Source organism: Oryctolagus cuniculus, chromosome 11 (genome assembly GCF_964237555.1).
Source record: "Oryctolagus cuniculus chromosome 11, mOryCun1.1, whole genome shotgun sequence".
In the NCBI taxonomy this organism is placed as follows: Eukaryota; Metazoa; Chordata; class Mammalia; order Lagomorpha; family Leporidae; genus Oryctolagus; species Oryctolagus cuniculus.
The window spans coordinates 108,378,420-108,401,376 of NC_091442.1; the positions used below are offsets into that span (position 1 = coordinate 108,378,420).

The 22,957-nt window shown below is 47.7% G+C and overlaps 2 long non-coding RNA genes across 6 annotated transcripts in view; one reads left to right on the forward strand and one right to left on the reverse strand.

Annotated features, from left to right (window-relative positions):
* The window catches only part of LOC127491089 (uncharacterized), a 91,895-nt gene that overhangs the window by 30,822 nt on the left and 38,116 nt on the right, over positions 1–22,957 (forward strand). Inside the window, exons 2-3 of the long non-coding RNA XR_007919609.2 lie at positions 13,856–13,948; positions 17,221–17,331. This is a non-coding gene — a long non-coding RNA (uncharacterized lncRNA). The remainder of the gene's footprint in view (positions 1–13,855; positions 13,949–17,220; positions 17,332–22,957) is intronic.
* LOC103348410 (uncharacterized) lies at positions 126–18,353 on the reverse strand. Of its 5 annotated transcripts, XR_011380249.1 has the most exons (5): positions 18,117–18,262; positions 17,578–17,736; positions 14,795–15,063; positions 2,233–2,406; positions 126–1,172 (listed from the first exon to the last, which is right to left on the reverse strand). It is a non-coding gene; the product is annotated as an uncharacterized lncRNA (long non-coding RNA). The 5 variants fall into 5 exon arrangements; XR_011380250.1 differs by lacking the exons at positions 126–1,172; positions 2,233–2,406 and adding an exon at positions 11,245–11,878; XR_011380248.1 differs by lacking the exons at positions 126–1,172; positions 2,233–2,406; positions 14,795–15,063 and adding exons at positions 15,603–17,288; positions 17,397–17,466 and having other exon boundaries at positions 17,574–17,736.

The following is a 22,957-nucleotide window of genomic DNA, read 5'->3' on the forward strand; positions in this document are numbered from 1 at the left end:
AGTGGATGAACCCAGGCTTCTCTGAGTCCAAAGCCCTTTATGGAAAAGTAGCAGTGCTGAGATTTGAACCTAGGCACCACTCATTCATTTATTCGCTTCTCATTTTGTTATATTTGTCCAACACATTTTTAAATATGTATTTATTTATTTGAAAGGCAGAGAGAGAGAGAGAGAGAGAGCGTGCGCACACTTCCATCTGATGGTTCACTCCCCAAATGGCCACAATGGCTGTAGCTGCGCTGATCTGAAGCCAGGAGCCAGAAGCTTCTTCCAGGTCTCCCATGGGGGTACAGGGGCTGAAGCACTTGGGCCATCTTCCACTGCTTTCCCAGGCACATTAGCAGGGAGCTGGATCGGAAGCGGAGCAGCTGGGACTAGAACTGGTATGCAAGACCAACACAGTTTTATTTAAATTGGAGCTTCAAAGGTTATTAGAGGACTCTCTGTATTGTATTTGTAGACCAATGATGTGCAATAAAATGTTGGGTTTGAGTAGAATGTGTGTCAGGACCAGAAACAAGAACATGGCTCCTCTGCGATGGGATGCAGGTGAGGCCGATTAGGGGAGGAGATCCTTGGTCTAGGTGTTGACAGGAAGATGACCCTGTGCCCATGTTTGCCTCCCATCCCTCCTGGGCTCCCCAAGCACTGGGGTATGGGCAAGGCTCTGCCTTTCTTTGAACCTCATTCAGCTTCTTGGAGATCCTGGAGCCGCTCTGAGCATGGCAGAGGAGCAGGCACAGGCAGGTACGATGCAGCAGGTCTGCACGTGCCAGTTCCCTTCTGTCTCCTCTCCCAAAGGCCAGCTGGAAACAAACAAGGTGCAACCAAGCAAGCCACTTCTCCCGTGAAGGCCACCAAGCTTGTAAACAAACAGTTCTGACAACAAACAAGATACCCTGGCCTATGCGCACACTGACCTTGGCTGTGTGGGGAACATCAGCCAGAGGGCACAGAGGGTTAGGACGAGAACCCTGGAGTTGGACAGTCTGGGTCCAAACCTTGGTTCATTCCTTATTCGTTACACAATCCATGAGCTTTGGTTACTTCATTCATGCAGCTTGAGTGATAATGTTGGTAGTAGTCACCTCCTAATGCTTTCACAAGGATAACAGGAGGTACTTTTACTGCCTGGGCACTCAACGATTGTAGTTGCTATTGAGAAGGGACTCCTGGAAGCAAGAGACAGCATCGGACAAGGGTATCATTCAATGGTCTGAGTCTGAACAGTCAACCCTTGAGATGTAGGGGACTTTGTATTTTAACTCAATGGCTACAGACATTACCATTGCCTGGTCCATGCACCCTGGACTTTCTGCTCCATGCGCTGTAACTGCTTTACTGTGCATGCCAGCGACTGCCTGCTGGGAGGATGCAACCTTGGCCAGCACATGTGGTGGCTGAATGTGCCTCTAGGCAGTGACAGAAGAGAGCTGAGGGATGACCACCGCAGCCCACCTCTCTTCCTGCTGGAGTGGGGTTCTGGGACATCTCTGCAATGCGTGATAGTCCCCCCGCCCGACTGAGTTCCAGCGGCCCCGACAGTACACCCTCTCCTGCCTTCTTCCCCTTCTCTGTCTCACTCTCCCATCTCTCCACCAGGATTACCTCCTAAGTAAATTAACTGCTCTGAAATCCTTCTCTCTGGGTCCATTTCTGGAGGAGCCCAAACCCAAACACTCACTGACATGTTCCTCTACCCAAGTTCAATATGGGACAAGTGCAGTGCAAGGTCTCGGTCAGTCTCTCTCTCTCTCTCTCTCTCTCCCTCTCTCTCTCTCTCTCACTCACTCACACACACACACACACACACACACACACCTGTGTGTGTTCATGAGCGTCTAGACAGCCCTCACAGGTCCCAGCACATCTTTCTCACTTGAATTATTTGGATTGGCTTGCCCAGGCCGTCCTGGACTCCCTCCAAAATTCTTCCAGCCCCCGCTTTCCTTTAGTCTAGGAGACTTAACTTTGGGGCTGGCAGGCCTCAGATGGGAACTGTGCAGGATTCCGTAAAGGGTGAATGTGGGCTGCTTCTGTGAAGACAGGAGTGGAGTTTTTCTGCTCTCCAATGGGAGGAAACACCAAGCCTGCCTACCTCCTCTGAGCCTGGCGCTGAGGCTCGGACTGTTGTGTCTGAGTCAGTGTACTGAACTGAATGCAATGGTGGAAGTGGGGTGAGTGTCCCTACACGAAGCACTAACCACAGGCCCGCCCTGGGCTGGAACTCACATCTGGGCTCCCAAGTTCCTCTGGTGATTCTGTTGAGTGGAATGGATGTCATGTATGCGTTGATCTTGATGCCCAGGCCTTGAGAGAAATCTGCCACTGGAGTGCTAAATCCATTCCAAGCCCAGAGGTGGAAGGAGACTGAATGATAGGAGTCCTTATCTGCTCTCTTGCTCCCTGTACAAAGAGGGAAGGGGAGAGGAACCGGGAACTCAGTGTTGCAGATCCTGAAATGAGAGGATGTAGATTTTCAGAGAAGACAGAAGCCAATGAGATAGGCGATAAAGGTGGGTGTTTATCGAAGGACTCACCTGTGGGGAGCAACTCGGACTAGACTAAGTTACTGGAATTAAGACTTATTCTATGCATCTGCTCTCCCACAATATGGCGCTGAGAAGGGAGTAACAACTTCTACGCAGCTGCCTCTCACCAACTTGATTGACTGAGCTGCAGGAGCTGATCTTGCTCCTGATTGGAGGAGAGCAGCGTACTCGGCGTGTGGGTAGCAGAGTTGGGATTGGTGGAAGAGGACTATAAAGGAGGAGAGAGACAACATGCACCAGGAACATCTAAGGGGAACATCTATCTGAAGGAACACCTGTGCTGCCTCCGAGAGAGCCGGCCGGCGGTGTGCCACTCCCCCGCGGAAGTGGGGAAAGTGGCCAGGGGGAACCGCCCTTCCACGGAGGTGGAAGGATCGGTAGCCAACCCGGGAAGAACCAGCAGCAAACCCGGGGAGGGCCGAGCAGACAAAAGAACAGCGCAGGGTCCTGTGCCGTTCCTGCACGAAGACGGGGAGCGACATAATGGTGCCGTGACTTGGATATGAAGCCTAGGCAGGGTCCTGTGTCGTTCCTCCATGAAGAGGGGGAGCGACATAATGGTGCCGTGACTCGGATATGAAGCCTAGGCAGGGTTTAGTGTCGTTCCTCTGCGAAGAGGGGGAGTGACATAATGGTGCCGTGACTCGGATAGGAAACTTAGGAGGGAAGAAATGGGAAGAAGTGGGAAAATACTGGAGAGAGAGACTAGCAAAGAGCCTAGGGAAAAGCCGGACAGAAAAGGTGCCGGAAGAAGCTATTGAAAGCCTAGGCATAGACTCGGATACGGACTGTGGGAAAGAAGTTAGGATTGAAAGCGAAAGTGAAAGCTTTCATAGACTCGGATGCGGACTATGGCGGGGAAGCTAGGAGATTGAAAGCGAAAGTGAAACCTGGAAGGAGGCTTGGACTCGGATGCGGACTGTGGGGAGAAACCGGGAGAAATGAGAGGGGAATATTGTTGTTGGAAAAAAAGTTAGGGAAACATACCGGGTAGAGAAAAATGTTAGGGAAATTGAAGCCGCGGGGGCAGGCCAAGGCGGAGACGTAAGCCAGCTTGGAATTCTTCAAGTCAGCCTGGGGAGCAAAAGGTGAAAATCTGGAACCAGAGGCAGTGACGTGGGCCGCCAGGTTGGAATTCGCCAGGTTAGTCCAGGGAACTTGGACTGAATGCCGGTGGCGGAAACGTGAGCTACGCTGTGTGATTCGCGGAAGCCGCCGCGTGCAGAGAGAGTACGGGGCGTGAATAGATAGGGAACGCGGGGCTGGCGCGAATGCTGTGGTGCAGGCGCGAAGGGCGTGGAGACCGCGGAGCGCGCGAAGCCGAGCCGCGCAGAGACGGGAGCCCGCCGCAGGGCGGGCGCCGGGAAGCCGCGCAGATGAGAGAAGCGCGGGCTGAAGTGGCGCAAAGCCGGGAAGCCGCCGCCCCGTGGCGAGGCACCGAGAAGCAGCCTCGGGGCGGGCGCCGGGAAGCCGCGGGGATAAGAGAAACAAGTTTAGAAGTAAAATGAGAGAAATAGGAATGCTGGCAGATAGAAGTAAAATAGGAAAAATAGGAATGCCCGGAGATAGAGAAATAGAGAAAAATAAGGCCTCCCCACAACACAGCAATGAGAGAGCTTGGATTCGGTCTGCCTGATTAGTAAGACGATAAGCACCTGTGGGCGGCTGCAGGTCACTGAAGACAGGCCCGTTATCAACACCAATAAGTCTCCCCACAAGACGGCAATGAGAAGGCTTGGATTCGGTTTGCCTGATTGCTAGGGCTTGTAAGCACCTGCAGGCAGTTCTAGCAGAGCAGAGCATGCGCTGCAGGGCACCGAACTCAGGCACGCATCAGCGCCTAAAAACCTCCTCACAACATGGCGAAGAGAGGACCCGGATTTGGTTTGCCTGATTGATAGGGCTTGTAAGCACCTGTGGGCAACTCTAGCAAGCAGAGCAGAGTGTGTGCCGCGGGGCACCGAAGACAGGCGCGTATCAACGCCAAAAATAAAAAGAAAGGGGGATCTGTGGGGAGCAACTCGGACTAGACTAAGTTACTGGAATTAAGACTTATTCTATGCATCTGCTCTCCCACAATATGGCGCTGAGAAGGGAGTAACAACTTCTACGCAGCTGCCTCTCACCAACTTGATTGACTGAGCTGCAGGAGCTGATCTTGCTCCTGATTGGAGGAGAGCAGCGTACTCGGCGTGTGGGTAGCAGAGTTGGGATTGGTGGAAGAGGACTATAAAGGAGGAGAGAGACAACATGCACCAGGAACATCTAAGGGGAACATCTATCTGAAGGAACACCTGTGCTGCCCCCGAGAGAGCCGGCCGGCGGTGTGCCACTCCCCCGCGGAAGTGGGGAAAGTGGCTAGGGGGAACCGCCCTTCCACGGAGGTGGAAGGGTCGGTAGCCAACCCGGGAAGAACCAGCAGCAAACCCGGGAAGGGCCGAGCAGACAAAAGAACAGCGCAGGGTCCTGTGTCGTTCCTCCACGAAGACGGGGAGTGACACTCACCCATGCCAAGCATTGAGCTAAATGAGCGGTTTTACACACAGTTGTGTGTACCGCTCCTTGTACATACAATCTTTACCCAAGGGTAGAGATGGTGAAATGGAGGTTTAGAAAGAATCGTTTTTTTGCCCACAATTACCTGGTTGGAAAGAAAGAGCAATGAGGTTTGGCCCTGGTTTATTTGACTCCAAATTTGTGTTCCTGCCTGTTGTTAATGTAGAGAGTCTGACTCTAGAACAACTATGGATGGTGGTCCTGTACCTTCATCAGCAATGAATATTCATGGCCTACCCACAATATGCTAACACCTGCATGGGGGCTACAAAGGTCAGTTAAACACGGGCCCTCCTCTTTAAAATCACTTCCACTCTTTCTGTTTGTCCATTTAGTCACCACATTCACCTTGTCAATAGTCTTCCTTCACAGAATCCCCCAGAGTTGGTCTTTCCTCTTGACCGTCCTGGTCGCTAAGGTGGGGTGGGGTGTGTGTGTGTGTGGGGGGTGGTCCTCAGCTTCCCGTCTGACCTCTCTGCCTTCAGGTTATTAAGATAACCTCTTGAGGCACAACTTCCGTATGTAACATGACCTAGACATGACCTGACATCCATTCCTTCCCCCGTCACTGGGACACAGATAGGAAGAGGATAGCATTGAGAAATAGGAGACCCAGAGTCTGGGCTTGCCCTGACATTGACCTCTGAGTGACCTTACCAAGTTGCTTATCTCTTTGGGCCCTATGTTCTGATCCATAAGATAGGAGAGTGGGATTTGAGGCTTATGGGTTTCCTGGAAGTGTTGTATGGGCCTCGTCAGAAGATTTATTAATTCATTGTTTACAAAGCTCCTACTGTGTGGCAGGCCTTGTTCTAAGACATCAGGAAAAGAGCAAAGGAAAAAGTGAAGTGACTGTTCTTGCTGCTTTTCTCAAAGGGGAGATAGTCAGGAAACACAAATTTTTGTCATGTCATGGGAAGTGCTGGGAAGAAAAATTAGCTGTGAGGCACACAGGGAGACAGTGGTGCTGCGTTAAGTCAGGTGGCCGTGGAAGAACTCCCAGTGGGGTGGTAAGTCGCGTGGGATGTGCAGGAATCAGGGAGGGAGCCGTGCAGAGATGGAAGGCGGTGTTCTCCAGGCAGAAGGAAGAGCCAGCAGGGCTGGTATGGGGTCAGGTGCAGAGTGGCAGGAACTAGAAGCTTACGAGTGCACGAGCATGTGACCACGGATACCTTGGAACCCTCGCAGGATGATTGGAAGTCACTGGAGAATCTAGAGAAAAAGAATTACAGGATCCGACTTTGATTTCAAAGCACGGCGAATAGGATGCAGATTGTCAAGGGGGCACTCGGGAGATCAATTATTAAACTCTTATCAAAGCCAGATCAGAACTGGTGGTGGCTCAGACCAGGGTGAGAACTGTGAGAGAAACACTCAGAGGTGGAAAATACCGATGAGAATGGCTGATGGATGACGTGTGGGGTGAGAGGAAAAGGAAGCAAGAAAAATAGATCGGCAGTTAGCAGGGGTGCGGAATTCACGGGTTGGGGAGTGTGTATGAGAGGGAGGGGAGGGTTTTGGTTTGGCACGTGTCAAGTTCAATAGCAAGAGGAAGTGTGGTCTTTGGTCTGTGAGTCTGGAATTAGGAGGAGCAATCTGGGCCATCAGAATAGAGGTGGTGTGGAAGGCTGTGTCAGGGAAGGAGCCGGATCAGGGAATGAGTGTGTGCAGAGGAAAACAGGGCCCTGGGACACAGCACCATGTAGTGACAGAAGAGAAGGGGAGAACCCAGGAAAGGAGGCTGAGAAGGAGCAACCTGTGAGAGGGGAAGGTTGAGAAAGTGGTTTTCTGAACACTGAGCGGAAAAGCTTTCACTGAAGAGGAAGTGATGAGCTGTGGCCGGTGCTGTGGACAGGGCAAGGAAGAAGAGAGCTCAGAAGTGACTCAGGATTCAGCATGCTCCCTTTTCTAAGAGTGGATTCAGTCAACAGGTGGATTGTGGGGAAGGCTCAGTGTGCAGGGCTCTGCATCCTTTGATCCCTTCCAGATGTTGTGGAATGGGTGCATCCAGGTTCTTGTCTGAAGTAAGAAAGAATTCAAGGATGTAGTGAAAAGTTAGCAGAGGAACAAGATTTTTTTCGTTAGCCAAGTGGAAGTGCATACTGCGGAGTAAGTGAGGACACGCTCAAGAATGAGGTTCAGGGTCATCCCTTGTATGATATGGTCTAGAGGCATAGGGGTTGGTGTCTGGGTGGAGTTTAAAGAAATACTCAAAGCAGGTGACGTTTGAATACCACCCATTTCTTTGTCTTGGAAGTTTCAGAAATACCATGGCAGCAGGTATAAGACAGGGGTAGGAGTGTCAGCCATACTACTTTTATTATAATAATATAAAATTACCTATAGGTCATTATGGGGAAAACAGTCAGCAATAGTGTTGGTTATTTTAGGCCAGTGCAGGTCCAGGGTCTCAGTTTCACAGAAATGACAAATTTCTCCAGCACAAAGGTTGGAGGGGGGGGGTTGGGTACAGTAGGTGGGGTTGTAGAGAGGGGCCGATGACTTCAGGGCTCCTTGCATATGTCATACTCAGAGCTTGTGAGTATGCGTGCATGTGCGCACACACACACACACGAAATCCAGAAGGGTAAAGAGAAAACATACCCTAAAGTTGCTATCATTGTTTTCTTGTTGGTAGGAACCCATGACTATCTCCTTAATGAGTTAGAAACATCCAGTCCCATTGAGAATAGGACAGAAGAAATTAAAAGAAACTGTTTGCATTTTAACTTTAGGATGTCAAAGATCATACCAGAAATATTAGTTTAGAAAGCCAAAGACTTTGCTTCATGATGCCAAATTTTTTCAAAAGAAAAAATATCCTTAATAGTTAGAACACTGGAAGCGAATAGGGATTTTATAAAACATGAGTTACAGCAGTTAGAGGAATTCCAAGACTTCTTGCTCCATCGTCCACAGGGGAATGGACTGAAGAATGAAAATGGGGCATGGTCTTGAAGGCTATCTTTGGGGTTCTAGACAAAGGACAAAACTTGCCAGTTAGGGATATGGAGAGGCACATAGAAAAGACAAGAGGTCAGAGGTCAGTCTGCCCCACACCTGGGAGCTTTATGAGATCCCAAGCCATTGCCTGCAGACCGTCTGTCCCTATTTAATGAGCAATGAGTAGCATCATCACGGGGGGAAACCACAGGAGCCACTCTTCCCATTGCTGTCTGGGATGATCTCCACCACTGGTCTCACTGCTTCTGTTGGGTTTTCCAGCTGAAAAGTCTCTGCTCATGCCCTGAGATTCTGCTGATCCATCCCCACTTGGATGTACTATTTTTTAATGACCCAGGACTCTTGCCAATCCCTTGAGACAGCATGGGTAAGGAGAGGGTGCTCCTGACACTCAGTGGGATCAGGAAGTGTAGAAGCGAAATTCTTCAACACTTAATGCTTGCATTGGGCTTCGCAGTGATAAGATGCACTCTGGTTCCCTAAGATTCCATCTGAAAAATGGTTTCTGCTCTGAAAATTGTGGGGAAGTCTTGTGGTATTAGTTCCAGCATGGGAAGTGCTTTCAAGTTGTCACTCCCATCTCTATAATAAGAAGAAAGCTGAATAATTGAACATCTATGGCTTTCCTTAGACTCATCACAGAGATCAGGTTGTAAGGGAAGCCACTATCCTTAAATCTGAATAATTATCAGGAAAGCCCAAAGAGCACAAAACAAGGATTCTATGGGAATTCGAAGCTCATTATACCTAAAGCTACAGCAAAAGTAAACACAGCCCAACCTGTAACCAAATTAATATGCAAGCTTACACTAGACCCCTATTTACCTTATTTCCTATTCACTGATACAGCTATCGAATTATCTAAAAAAACTACATGACATGCTAAGAGAAAGGGGAAATGCACAGTGTAAAGAGACAAACTATGCATCAGAACCAGACCCAGGTATGACACAGGTCTTGGAACTGTCAGCCAGGGGATCAAGGGCCACCTCAGCAGGGATAGTCATGTTGATAACATATACCCTTGGTCTCATGTAATGCAAATGGAACTTTACCTTAGTAGTCTTCATCAGAGAATACCCCATCTGGTCTAATCTAACAACATCTTTAACCTTACTGAAGGACATTCTACAAAATCATTGACCCATGCTCTTTAAAATTGTCAAGGTCATCAGGCCAGCGCCGCGGCTCACTAGGCTAATCCTCCGCCTTGCTACGCCGGCACACCGGGTTCTAGTCCCGGTCCGGGCGCCGGATCCTGTCCCGGTTGCCCCTCTTCCAGCCCAGCTCTCTGCTGTGGCCAGGGAGTGCAGTGGAGGATGGCCCAAGTCCTTGGGCCCTGCACCCCATGGGAGACCAGGAGAAGCACCTGGCTCCTGCCATCGGATCAGCGCGGTGCGCCAGCCGTGGTGGCCATTGGAGGGTGAACCAATGGCAAAAGGAAGACCTTTCTCGCTGTCTCTCTCTCACTGTCCACTCTGCCTGTCAAATAAATAAATAAAAATAAAAAATTAAAAAAAAAATTGTCAAGGTCATCAAAAACAAGAAAGTCTGAGGAACACCATCAAGAGGAACAAAAGCTTAATGTGCTGTGCTGGATGAGATCCTGAAACAGGAAGAGGACTTTTAGTACAAACTAAGAATTTGTGATTAAAGCATGAGTTTTAGTTAATTTATGAGCATTGGCTCAGTAGTAGTAGCAATACTACCATAACTGATATAAGATGTTAAAAATGAAACTGGATGCGGGGTATAATGGAAATCACTGTACTATTTTTCCAATTTTTCTGTAAAACTAAAACTGTTCTGGAAGTCAAGTTTATTCAAAGAAATGAAAAATTTGACAATGTGTTTGCTGGTGATCACCAGCCAAGGCGTTTGCAGCTCTGATAAAGCATGCTTTTATTTCATGTTATTCTGTCTTGACTCTTCAGTCTAAGGAAGTCAGAGGTTCAATTTATTCTTGGTCCACTATGAAAAAGACCTGGGTGAGGAGTCGGTGTTTAGTCTAGCAGTTAAGATGCCTGCATTGCACATTGGAGCACATGGGTTCAATGCCTGGTTCCAGTTCCTTACGCCAGCTTCCCAGACATGCAGATCTGGGAGACAGCAGTGATGGCTCAGATGACTGGGTCCCTGCCCCCAGTATGGGAGAACTGGATTGTGATCCCAGCTCTTAGCTGTAGCTCTGGCCACGCCCCAGCTGTTGCAGGCATTTGAGTAGTAAGCCAATGGATAGGAGCTGTCTTTGTCTCTTTGCCTCTCAAATACACAAATAAAACCACACACACACACACACATACACAATGCACACACACACCAGGAGAAAAGGCTGCCAAAGTTGAATTTCAAAAAGCAGGAAATTATGGTTGTGGAGAGTAAAGTCTACCACTTAGTAGCTGAATGACCTTAGATATGTTATTTAATCTCTCTGTGTCTCAGTTTCTTATCTGTAAAATACAGATTAAAAATAAGAATATCTAGCTTACGAGATTGGTACCTGGGCTAAGTAAATAGTATGAGGGTACTTCAAAGAAGTTCATAGAAAAATATAGTTAAACAAATAAAAGTATTTTGGTGCAAAAAGTTTTGAAATCCATCCATAAGGCTTCAACGAGTTCCTTCAAAATGCATCTTATGAAAAAAATCTATGCATGGATTTCAGATCTTTTTGTACCAAATAAATTTATCTTTTAATTGCATTTGTCTTTTATTTTTCTAAAGTATCCTCTTGTGTGCATGCTGCTCACTACACTGTCTAGGACATAGCAAGGACTGTACAGATCTGTGAAATCAATAAGGGGCAGCATCTGAAATTAGCAGTCTTTGGGGAAGCAGTAGGATCTATGGCTGGCCTATGCACTGTTTTTCCATTACACAGCAACAACAGCATGGGGTGGGTATTTGCCTGGTGGTTAAGATGCCCGCATCCCATTTTGGAGTGCATGGGTTTGAGTTCCAAGAGTCCCAGCTCTGCTCCTGATTCTAGCATACCCCAACGGAGTCCTCACCACTCACGTGGGAGTGTTGATTTTCAGGCTACCAACTTTGGCCCCTGGCCCTGGGGCTACTGCACAGCATTTGGGGAAGGAGCCAATGGATTTGAACCCTGTCTTTGTGTCTCTGCCTCTTAAGAAAACAAAATAAAATATAAAACAAAAACAAATCCCCATAATTGTCCTGAGTGTTTATTTAATACTAAGTGAGCAAACTTTATTTGTCTGGTATCACACTAATAGCTTGACTTGCCTATAATTAATATAATCACTAATAGCACACACTGTTATTTTTTTTGTTTTGTTTTAATAAGAAGTGTCTGCTCAGGCCACACTGGACTTATTTGGCCTGTCTGTGAAATTTTATTGCTCTAAAATATCCTCCTTTCCCTGGTCCAAGCAGATTCTCAAGTGGAAATGAAGTTACTACAGGAAAGCCGGTTTCAGGCTCTTGGAAACCCGCAGTGGCACTTTTTAAGGAAGCTATTTCCAGCCCTCCCAGCTCCTTCCTTAGTCTCTCTGAGCCGCTTTAGCTTCTCCCATCCGAAGGATGAAGTGTCACACCTGGCGAACTTGCATGGATCAGGTTCTGATGATGTGTGTGTTCAGGAAGTTGGAAATGAAGAGCCAGGCAGGACGGACTCTGACTGACGTCTCTTTGTGACAAGTCTGCTGCTGCAGCTAGGGCTGTTTTTCCAACCATGAACCTCAGATGAGGATCTTCTGTTCTAACGTCCCCAGTTATTTTCCTTGGTTGAAGGTGTGGTCCTGGTGTCTGGAAAGCAGTTTGGATGTTCATGGTGGTTAAAGCTATCCAGAGGAAAAATAAAAAGTCACCATCAAGTCTTGAGACCAGACTATTGGGTGTCTCATATCCTGGCTCCAAATGCAAAAGCCAAAGGGTTCGACAAAGGCAGAATTGTTGGAGTAACTGACAGTCGCCCATGGTGACTTAGGGTCCAATGCCTGTTTGGAAGTCTGAGACCTGGTGTTTCCAAAAATCAGTCTCATTATTTATTGTCAGACTTGATGCATTCAATATGGCTGATGTGTGAAGTTGAGAGCAACACCAGAGCAACCCATTGCTCAATTCCCTGTCGTGCTGTCACCTCTTTTCCTATGACTGTCTCAACAGATGGTCCCAGCTCCTAGCAAATCTTACCCTACTTGAGGAAGCAACACGTCTATTTTTCAGTGACAGTTAAATTCATGGCCAAGTGCACTGGATTCCATCTCCTTCTTACTATCATACCTGTGTCTTCCACTTCTCTCTCAGCCCCTATCTCATGCTCTCCCTGTAATTTTCTTAGGCTAATGTAATTCCTTCCTCAATAAAGACCCTCTTGGTCTTTCTGTATTTGGTCTGACACCACCTCAACCTGATCAGTTCTTCATGATTTCCAAAGTGACACAGTAAAGATACATCAGGATTGTATACTGACAACTGATTTATGTAATTAGTTTTCCTTGATGTCTTTCAGGGTACATGAAGAAGTAGATATTGGCAGGTCTTTCTTTGCTGAGGGAAGCAATGGGATTGACAGTGCTAGACAATTGCTCAGTTGTCCTGCATGAGAAAGGGGAAGAGAGGAGGCAGGTGGGACGCATGATTCCTGAGCGTGACTCTAGAGCCAGGCTTTGCAGGGAAAGGCCCCAGAGAAAGATGGGAACTCTGCTGGCAGCCAGGGGAGGGACTCAGGGTTAGGGATCTGGGGACTGAAATCCTGTCCACCCTGAAATGTGGCTTCCTCCCCGGTCTCACCCAAGGCACCTTCCGTTTCTGTAGTCAAAAGTCTACATTTCTCTACAAACACAGCAAAATCCTGCATCTCTCACTCAAGTTTTGTGGAGGGAATTGTTCTTCTGTGGGTGTGGACGGAAGCACTGAGTTGAGCTGCAAGAATGAAAACTGGCAACGTCAACCACAGAGTTGATGTGAGTGAGCCAATCTGTGTACGCACCAACCCCGTCTTCCTGTTCCTCTGATGCAGTTTTCATGGATCCCCATTCAACATAGTGTGATGGGGGGACCTGAAACATTTAGCATGCGAAGCCAGATTCTTCTTGTTCTGGGTTCCACATACCTGTCCTTTCTCTCTCTCTCTCTCTCTCTCTCTCTCTCTCTCTCACACACACACACACACACACACACTTTATGCTATAATTCTAACAGACTGCCACCAGAATATGCTGTTTCATCCTAACTAGGCTGTTCTTTCTCTGCTTGTTTAGTTGGAAAATATCTCCTTTTTCTCCCTCCAGCAGACTTATGTACTCTCTCCTCTGGTATCCCATTTTTACCTTGAAGGTATACATGTTTATTGTCGTGCACATTGTCTTGTAATTGCATGCTTGCAAACGCATCTCTCTGATAGGACCACAAGCTCCTACAAGCCAGATACAGGTTTATCTCTGTGAAATATTTCTAGCAGCTAAAAGAGTTAAGAATTTATGCTGATGTTGGATGAGTAACTTTATCTTCTCTGGCTTACAAGTGTTCTACAGATAAGGTACCGAAGAAAAAATAACTGATAACAGGAGAAGAAAAATTCTCTCTGGTTTCTTAGAACCTTGCCCTAATACTTCTTTATAAAGCCTGTTGTGTTGGTGGTGGTCAATAAACTGGGATTCTCAGCATTCACGCCTTTATGTCAGCCCTTCCAACTCTGACCCTGGGTTTGGCCATGCAACTGGCTTTGACCACTGGGATATTGATAAGCATGATGGGAGTGGATGCTTGATGAGTGCTTATACATTAGCCTTGCCAACTTGCAATGATCTTTCTAGAACTCAGATGCCGTGTTGTGCGGAAGTCCAAGCAGCCACATCATATGGCAAAATCCACGAGGAGAAGAACCGAAGCCCTGGATGATGCCCCGGGTGAGGAAACTGGCAGAGACTGGCACTGTCTGCTGCTATGCGAATGAGACACATGGACTGTTCAGCCCTTCTAGTACCTTAGCCATTACTGCTCAAAGCAGAAGAACCTCGTGGTCAGTCACACAGTTATGAGAAATAAATCGCTGTTTAAAGATACTAAATTTTAGGGGCTGGCTCCATGGCTCACTGGGTTAATCCTCCGCCTGCAGTGCCAGCATCCCATATGGGCACCGGATTCTGTCCCGGTTGCCCCTCTTCCAGTCCAGCTCTCTGCTGTGGCCCAGGAGTGCAGTGGAGGATGGCCCAGGTCCTTGGGCCCTGCACCCACATGGGAGACCAGGAGGAGGCACCTGGCTCCTGGCTTTGGATCGGCATAGTTCCAACTGTGGCGGCCATTTGGGGAGTGAATCAACGGAAGAAAAAGGAAGACCTTTCTCTCTGTCTCTCTCACTGTCTGTAACTCTACCTGTCAAATAAATAAATAAATAATCTTTAAAAAAATACTAAATTTTCAGGTGATTTGCTTTGCAGCAATAGAAAACAAGAATATCCCTTTGGTCAACACCCATAATTAAAATGCTTCTAGTGCATCAGTCTAAACATCAGAAACTGAATTAGTACTCCCTATTTCAGTCGTACACATCTACAATCCAAGTTGTACGTCTTTAGTAATACACGTGGCACAGAGTGGATTCCTTGGTAAACACAGTCTGAGATAGGCATTAGCACACAAAATGCTCCTTAAGGAGTACTCTGGGGACCAACGCCTGAGGAAGGGTCGGTAGGAAGCAGTAGGGGCAGAAGTAGAGTCCAGCTGTGGTGCTGGCCCACTGACCCTTGACTCACCCACTGGGAGCTCTCAAGCTGGAGTAATCCTTCAGGTTGTCCGCAGTAGGACCCAGATGGCCGAGCCTTTATGTTCCATGTCGAACAGTCCTTGGGTGTGGGCCACCCAGGAGGGGGCGCCATCTTGACTGCAGCCACCCCGTGGGCAATGTGCAGCTGAGGCCGTCTGCCCAACACCGTCAAAGCCAGCCGGGCGATGCATACTATAACTGAACGTGGCTCAGCACACGCAGCCCACGTCCACTAGGGCAAGACGTCATTCTTTTCATCTGACAGAGAGGACATAGGAAGTTTAGGTAAATGTCTCATAGGCAAGGAATAAACTCCAAAGGAAACAATGATTCTTTCCTATATTTTCTTTTCTTTTTTTTTTTTTTTTTTTTGACAGGCAGAGTTAGACAGTGAGAGAGAGAGAGAGACAGAAAGGCCTTCCTTTTCCTTTGGTTCACCCCCCAAGTGGCCGCTATGGCTGGCGCTGCGCTGATCCAAAGCCAGGAGCCAGGTACTTCCTCCTGGTCTCCCATGCAGGTGCAGAGCCCAAGCACTTGGGCCATCCTCCATTGCCTTCTCGGGCCACAGCAGAGAGCTGGCCTGGAAGAGGGGCAAGCAGGACAGAATCCGGCGCCCCAATGGCACCGCAGGTGGAGGATTTGCCAAGTGAGCCGCGGTGCCGGCCCTCTTTCCTATATTTTCACTCTCAGTGGCTGTAATGGTTGGGGTCTTTTAACAACCACTCCAAAAAGATCTCTGAGTTCTCTTTTTTCACATCTAAGCTGCTATTACTGACATCAAGTTCACAAAATCACTCTTTAAAAACATTTACTTGTTTTATTGACTTGAGAGGCAAAGAGATTCAATGAGACAGAGACAGAGAGATTCCCGTCCACTGTTTCATTCCCCAAATGTCCAAACGTTTCCAAGCTAAGAGCCAGGAGCCAGGAACTCAATCCAGGTCTCCCACATGGGTAGTAGGGACCCAAGTACTTGAACCATCATCTGCTGCCTCCCAGGGTGCGCGTTAGAAGGAAGCTGGGGTGGCACTGTGTGTAGCTGGTAAAGCTGCTGCCTGCAGCTCTCCCCTCCCCTCCCCTCCCCTCCCCAACAAAGAAGTACAAAAGGGGAAAGCTTCTGTTGTCCAATTTCCTGCTTGAATGGGTTAGTTGTCAGCACTGCAAATACTTAATAAGAGCTAAACTCAATTCAGCCCATGATGACGGTATTAAAGTATTTTTATCATGAAGTGGTATCATAGATGAGTGTAGGAAAGTACATTTTCTTGTGCTTTCCAGCCCTTGAATTCTGTCAGTTTTTGAAATTCCACTCTGCTTTCCTGTTTATGGAAGTTTCTGTTTGTTGCACTGAAAGAGACTTTGACCATAAAATGTAACTAAAGAAAGCATAATGACCACACCCACTCTCTAGCAGTTACCGGATACCTACCAGCTAGTTACTACTCATGCTTTTCCCTGTAGCTCTTCCCCAAACCTTTGATGAAGTAAGTGTACCCCCTCCTCCTCCTCCTCTTCCTTTTCTCTTCTTGGTCTTGGCTTTACTGAGTTACCACTCACCTATTTAAAGTATACAATTCAGTGGTTATTAGCACATTCACAGAGTTGAGGAATCATCGTCACCACAGTCAATTTTAGAATTTTTTCATTGCTCTCGAAAGAAAATTAGTAAGCTTTAGCTGTTGCTGTGGTTTGAGTGCAGCATCCTCTCCCACGTGCATGGTAAGCTCAATGCCCAGTGTGACGGTCTGAACAGGTGGAGCTCTGAGGAAGTAATTTGGTCGGGAGAGCTCCACCTTCATGAACCAACCGATGCCCTATACAAGCAGCTTCAGAGCTTCCCCCCTTGCCCTTCCACCTGCCACCATGTGAGGGCGCCACCACAGGCTGCCATCTTGGAAGCAGAGAAAGCTTTTACCAGGAACAAGTGCGAGAGGTCTTCCCAGCCTCCAGAATTGCAAGATGCAAATGTTGGTGCTTTTACTGTCACCCATTGTGTTAGAGCAGCGCAGCTGGGCTAAAATAGCCGTCGTCCCCAGCCCCCCATCTGCCCTGTTCCTAGACCGCTATGAATCTTCTATCTCTGTAGATGGTCCCATTCTGTACAGTTCACGTGAATGGAATCACACACACTGTGGAGTCTTTTGTGGCTGACTTCATTCATGCTGTCACATGAATCTCTTCACCTCCTTCTATGGCTGAATAATAACATCCCTTTGTGTGCATATATAACATCTTGTTTGCCCATTTGTCACCTGATGGGCATTTGTGCTGTTTCTGCCCTTTTGCTATGGTGTCTCATAGCCAAACATTTTATACAAACTTTACTGTTAGTGTATTTTTTAAATTTCTCTTGGATATATAGCTAGGAGTAAAAGATGTGAAGTCAAATGGTAACTTTTTGTTTAACTTCTTTAGGAGCTCCCAGAAGCAGTTGTCTGTGCCAAGGATCAGAAGCCACAAACACGCATTAGCGGGCTTTTAGCCTACAAGGAAGAGAAATCTCGAGTCAGATTTGTAGAGAGTGAGGTGAGTTTTTGTGATGTCTGGGTTTCTCTGAGTGTGCATTGTAGCCTTCAAGGGAGAGGTTGTACCGTCTCATCTGTGTCGCTGTCCTCTTACAAATACGAAAACTCCTCTCAGAGAACAGTGCGGTTGGAATCCCTTGGCAAGCCCGCATTTAAAGGGCCAGTAAACAGAGCTGATTGTGGAAACAGAAGGAGACATCATCATCACATCCTTGGTGGAAAGAAACACCAGGGTGAAAATACTTACAGCAGAAAGGTCAACCGCCGTCATTACTGAAAAGGGTTTTCTAGGGCGTGGCCAGGGGAAGGTACCTGGGGATTCTTGGCAGTTTCAGGGGAGAGGCGGTGGGAGAAGCCGGACTGCAGGCTGACAGAGTGCAGGGGCCGTACCCGCTTTGAAATTGTGCTGTGAAGAAGATGGGGAGGCAGTGGATTTAAAAAGTCGAGGAAGGGATGGCCGTATGGGCAGGGACGGCAGGAGAGATGGGTACTGAGCCATGAGGGCGATGCAGGTCAGGGGATAGGTTCCATCTGGGGGGGGGGGGTGTCTAATCCCACCTTCTAGAATTTTCCATGGATTATACTCAGAAGTCGTAAGGACGTGCTAGGACACAACTGCTCTCCCCCTCTCCTTCCCATCTGCCTCTCCCAGCACATGATCTGTGGGAGGAAGGTGACCCCAGGGCTCTCCCTCCCGCCCCACCACCCCTCACAGCAGTTCTAAGTGCCAAGGGTCAGAAGACACGGAGGGCATTAGCAGTCTTTTAGTCTGCCCCACCCACTTACGTCTGGAGCCGAACCCTCAGAGGCTGAGTGAATCTGAGGTCTCTGAATTTCCTCCGAGCCTTCACTGAAGCCTGCAGGGAAGGTGTTCTTTCCTGAGCAAATTTATCCTATAGTCCATGTTTTCCCTTCACAGCCCCCGAAGCCTTCCAAATGGAAATGCCAGGAAATAGTTCATTGTTTCTTAAAGCGGAAGCGATAGTGCTTTCGGTAAGGCTTTGCCGTTCCAGTTAATAGCCTGGGCTTAGAAAGCTTGGCGGGGCTTTCCTCGGAGGGGAAGGAAAACCCCACTGCACACACTCACACTTACCGCAGCCCCCGGCTGATAGCAGAGGCATTTTAATCAAATCCAGCCTAGAAAGGCAGGTTTTGTTACACTGACTCCAACTGATAATTAGCTACAAAAGTTTGACAATCTCAGGGAAAAGAAAACACACACACACACACACACCACGTTCGGCATGGCTACATGTGGTTTAGAATCCGGATTACAAATGTTGGGGGTGGTGAGGGGCAGAGAAAGCTGTACTTTCCAGTAAGATGAGACCCTTTACTGTGCACCACCAGGATGCCTCCTGGACTCCAGCAAGGCTCTGCTTCTAAGTAAGCGGCTGCAACGGCTCAGCGTGGCCGGCAGAGGAGGACTGGCCCAGGCTCCCCGGGCAGTGAATGTGGCCCTCGTGCAATCCAGGGACAGCAGAATGTACCTTTGCATCCAAGACTTCCTCCACTTCCACAGCGCTTCTACATTTTCCCCGGATGTTTGCACCCAGGGAATTTCTTCTTATTGGAAGAGCAAGACAGGTGCTCTTACCTGGTCTGTGGAGGTCATGGGGTTTGCCTACAGTCAGATGAGTTTGGGTGGGAGGAAGATGTTTCCAAATTTCTTGACAAAATTGTCTGGAAATTTAACCATCAGACCATACCTAGGGGACAGAGGTTAAGAATCAAAAGCTCTGGAACACCGGCCTGCACTGTGGCGTAGCGGATAAAGCTGCCGCCTGCAGTGCCAGCATCCCATATGGGTACCAGCTCAAGTCCCGGCTGCTCCACTTCCGATCCAGCTCTCTGCCACGGCCTGGGAAAGCAGTGGAAGATGGCCCAGGTCCTAGGGCCCCTGCACCGGCCTAGGGGACCCAGAGGAAGCTCCTGGCTCCTGGCTTTGGATTGGCCCAGCTCCGGCCGTTGTGACCATTTGGGGAGTGAACTGGCAGGTGAAAGACACCCCCCCCCCCCCGCCTCTCTGTAACTCTGCCTTTCAAGACAACTGCATCCCACATCAGAACGCATGGGTTTGAGTCCCAACTCTGGCTCCTGACTCCACTTCCCTGTCAGTGCTGACTCTGAGAGGTAGCAGTGATGGCGCTATTAATTCGAATCCTGCCACCTACAAGGGAGACCTGGATTGAGTTCCTTGTTCATGGGTTCAGCCCTGGCTCAGTCCCAGATCTTAATGGTGAGCCAGTAAAGGGGAACTCTCTCTCTCTGTCTTCCTGCTTCTCAAATTCAAAGCAAATTTAAAGAACCAATAACCCCGCTTTTGGAGATTACGTTCTGATAAACCCATCATGAGTTGAAAACATCCCAGGTGGAAAAATGCATTGAGTCTCTCTAACCTATGGAACATCACAGCTCAGCCACACAGCCCACTGCAGCGTGCTGGCTGGGGCCGTGCCCACTGCCGCCTCCCGGTGTCAGAGGCGGCATCCCACCACAAATCTGCAGCCCAGGAAAAGACCCAGCGTCAGAAGCTGATGTACATGTTCTGCCTAGTGCCTATCAGCTTTGCACCATTGTGAAGTCAAAAGTGTGTTGAGTTCACCTCTCTGAAGTGGGGGCGTTCGGGGATCGTCTGTGACTCATTATCAAAGTTCTTGGTGTGATCCCGGCTTACTGTGAGACTCACAGGTGTTACAGAATACCCATCAGCTTAACCTGTTGTTTACCTAATCTAGTAGAATCTGCAGAGTTAATTAACCTTCATGAGAAATCACACAGGAGTACAGGATAATTTGAGTTCTTCAGGTTAGCACGATTGAATAATTCACTCTTGGAGTATTTATTTAAAATGAAGAAACCTTTGAGACATATGGATCCCTCTTATAGACTCATCACACCTTAAAAGGAATTTCCAGGCCATTATTTTAATTTTCTCCCCTGAAAACCCTATGAACTAGATAGTACTTAGCCCTGAAGGCCCACAGAGATCTCAGCAACTTTGTTAGGCAAGACCTTGAACCTGAGTCTACTAATACTAACTATTCTATGTCTTCTCTGGTTTGGAAGCAGAGCACTGTACCTCCAAAGTTCTCTCTTCAGTGTAGCTGTTCAAAAAATATGTTCTTCTGCAAAAACATAAAGCACATGACTCAATACCAATCCACGTCTTCAGTCTAGAATCCAGACCATTAAGTATGCAGCAGGGCCGGCTTTGAAAGAGGCCTCATAAAAACACAAGGTTGAAATTGTCTCTAAGGATTTTAGCTAAGTAGACCGAATCTAGTGGGGAAAATAAAATCTTTTCCCAGAGTTTCACGGGAGTGGAGGCTGAAAGGCTGAGAGCTTGTGAGAAATAACAGATACTTTAAGAAATATCTGAATAGGAAGAGGAGAATAGCAGAAGTAAAGGGTTTTTACAAAAATGAATAAATAAAAATGGCACAACATTTGGAATATTTTTTAAGAATCATATAATTTTAGGACTGAAAGGGACCAGAGAAAGCATTCCAAACTCCCCTTCTTTTATAAAAAGAACAAAATTTTGAGTCACCACCAGAACTAGCTATATCATTTGTGGGGTCCAGTGAAAAACACGAGCTTGGAGCTCCTAGTTCAGAAATGATCAATGTCAAGATGGCGACAGCAGATGCTAAACAAGACGTGATACCCTTTGAAGTTCAGGGCCTCAGCTGACTGTGCAGGTCACGTACCTAGGAAGCCAGCCCTGGTCATGAAATTATCAACACCTTCCATTTATATGGTGCTTTCTACAGCCTCTTCATAGCTCATCTAATTTAAGTTTCATAAGAGCTCAGTGGAGTAGAATGAGCATTGTTTTCTTTTAAAAACATTTGCATGCAGGAGTGAATTTATCAACCATGACATTCTCGTTGACCAAAATGACACTATGTTCTTTGCACCATTTTTGTTAAATATCATGGTGTTAGTAGCTGCTGATAGATTAAATAGGGAGCAGTTAATTTACTCGTGGATTTTCATTCTTTAGCACCTATTATGAGCAGAGAACTCTGGGAAATATTTCAGACATCACCATAACTCAGTGAAGAACATGAGTTACCCCCCATTCCCAATGTACCAATGAGAACAATGGAAATCAGAGAAGTGAAGTTAGACATTAGACATTAGGTCACAGATTGACTAATGAAATAATTGGGATTAGTACACAGATTGCTAGACCATTAGTCCATGATGCCTTTTAAAAAAGTTTTGAGGGGGTAGAAATTTGGCATAACAGTCAAGATACTGCTTGAGATGCTTGAATTCCATATTGAGCGCTTGAGTGTTGAGTCCTGGTTCTGCTCCCAATTTCAGGTCCTGCTCATGTGCACCCTGGGAGGCAGCAGGTGGTGGTCCAAGAACTTTGGTCCCTGCCACCAACATGGGAGACCCAGGCTGAGTTCTGGGCTCCTAGCTTTGGTTACTGCAGACATTTGGGAGTGAACCAGAAGATGGGAAATTCCTGTCTGTCTCTCTCTCTGCCTTTCAAATAAATTATAAATAAAACATTTCAAGGTAGTATAACTTTTTAAGCATTGTTCTCTAAAATAAGATACAAATATAAATATTAAATTGTCTTCCAAGAAAATTAAGGTCAAATCAATGGACAAATCATTATTCTCCCTTTTCTACCTCTCTTTTCACTCTCTTTCTGCTACAGTCTCTAGAGAGAATAGGAGAATAAATAGGAACATTCTGTACATTTTCAAGGATTGCCTTAATAACTGAATTAAAGTCAGTGAGTGGATCTGAGATCCGCCCCAATGGCAGAGACGCTGACTGCTCACTACACAGGCATGAGCTCTCCCCACTTCCTAGCAAGTTGAGAAAAGTCATGTGACTATTTCTGGCCAACGGGCCACAAACAAACGGGCATCATCCCCAGGTGGAGGTAGCGAGAAGCTTCCTCCTTCCTTCCTTCCTTCCTTCCTTCCTTCCTTCCTTCCTTCCTCTCTCTCTCTCTTTCTCTCTTTCTCTCTTTCTCTCTCTTTTTCTCTCTCTTTCTCTCTCTCTCTTTCTCTCTCTCTCTCTCTTTCTTTCTTTCACAGGCAGAGTTAGAGAGAGAGAGAGAGAGAAAGGTCTTCCTTTTCCGTTGGTTCACCTCCCCAAATGGCCGCTACAGCCGGCAGATCCGAAGCCAGGAGCCAGATGCTTCTCCTGGTCTCCCATGCGGGTGCAGGGCCCAAGCACTTGGGCCATCCTCTACTGCCTTCCCGGGCCACAGCAGAGAGCTGGACTGGAAGAGGAGCAACCGGGACAGAATCCAGTGCCCATATGGGATGCCGGCGTCATGGGTGGAGGATTAGCCAAGTGAGCCATGGCGCTGGCCCCGAGAAGCTTCTTTCTAACACGTTGGCTCTCTTTCTCCTGAGCTCAGTGACTCCAGAAGCCATGTGTGGAGATAACTGAATCACAGATGGGGACACAGTGGGCTCCTGAGTTACCACTTGGATGGGAGTTTCCCTGCAGAGTCATGGGATCTGTCATGGCTTTCGGTGGGCGAAACAGATGTTCATGTGAAAGTCCCTGAGACGTGGGCGACTGCCACCTCATGCTGGCTAATACACTTCTACCTAGGGGAGCCCCTGAATCCTGTTGTGTTTCCT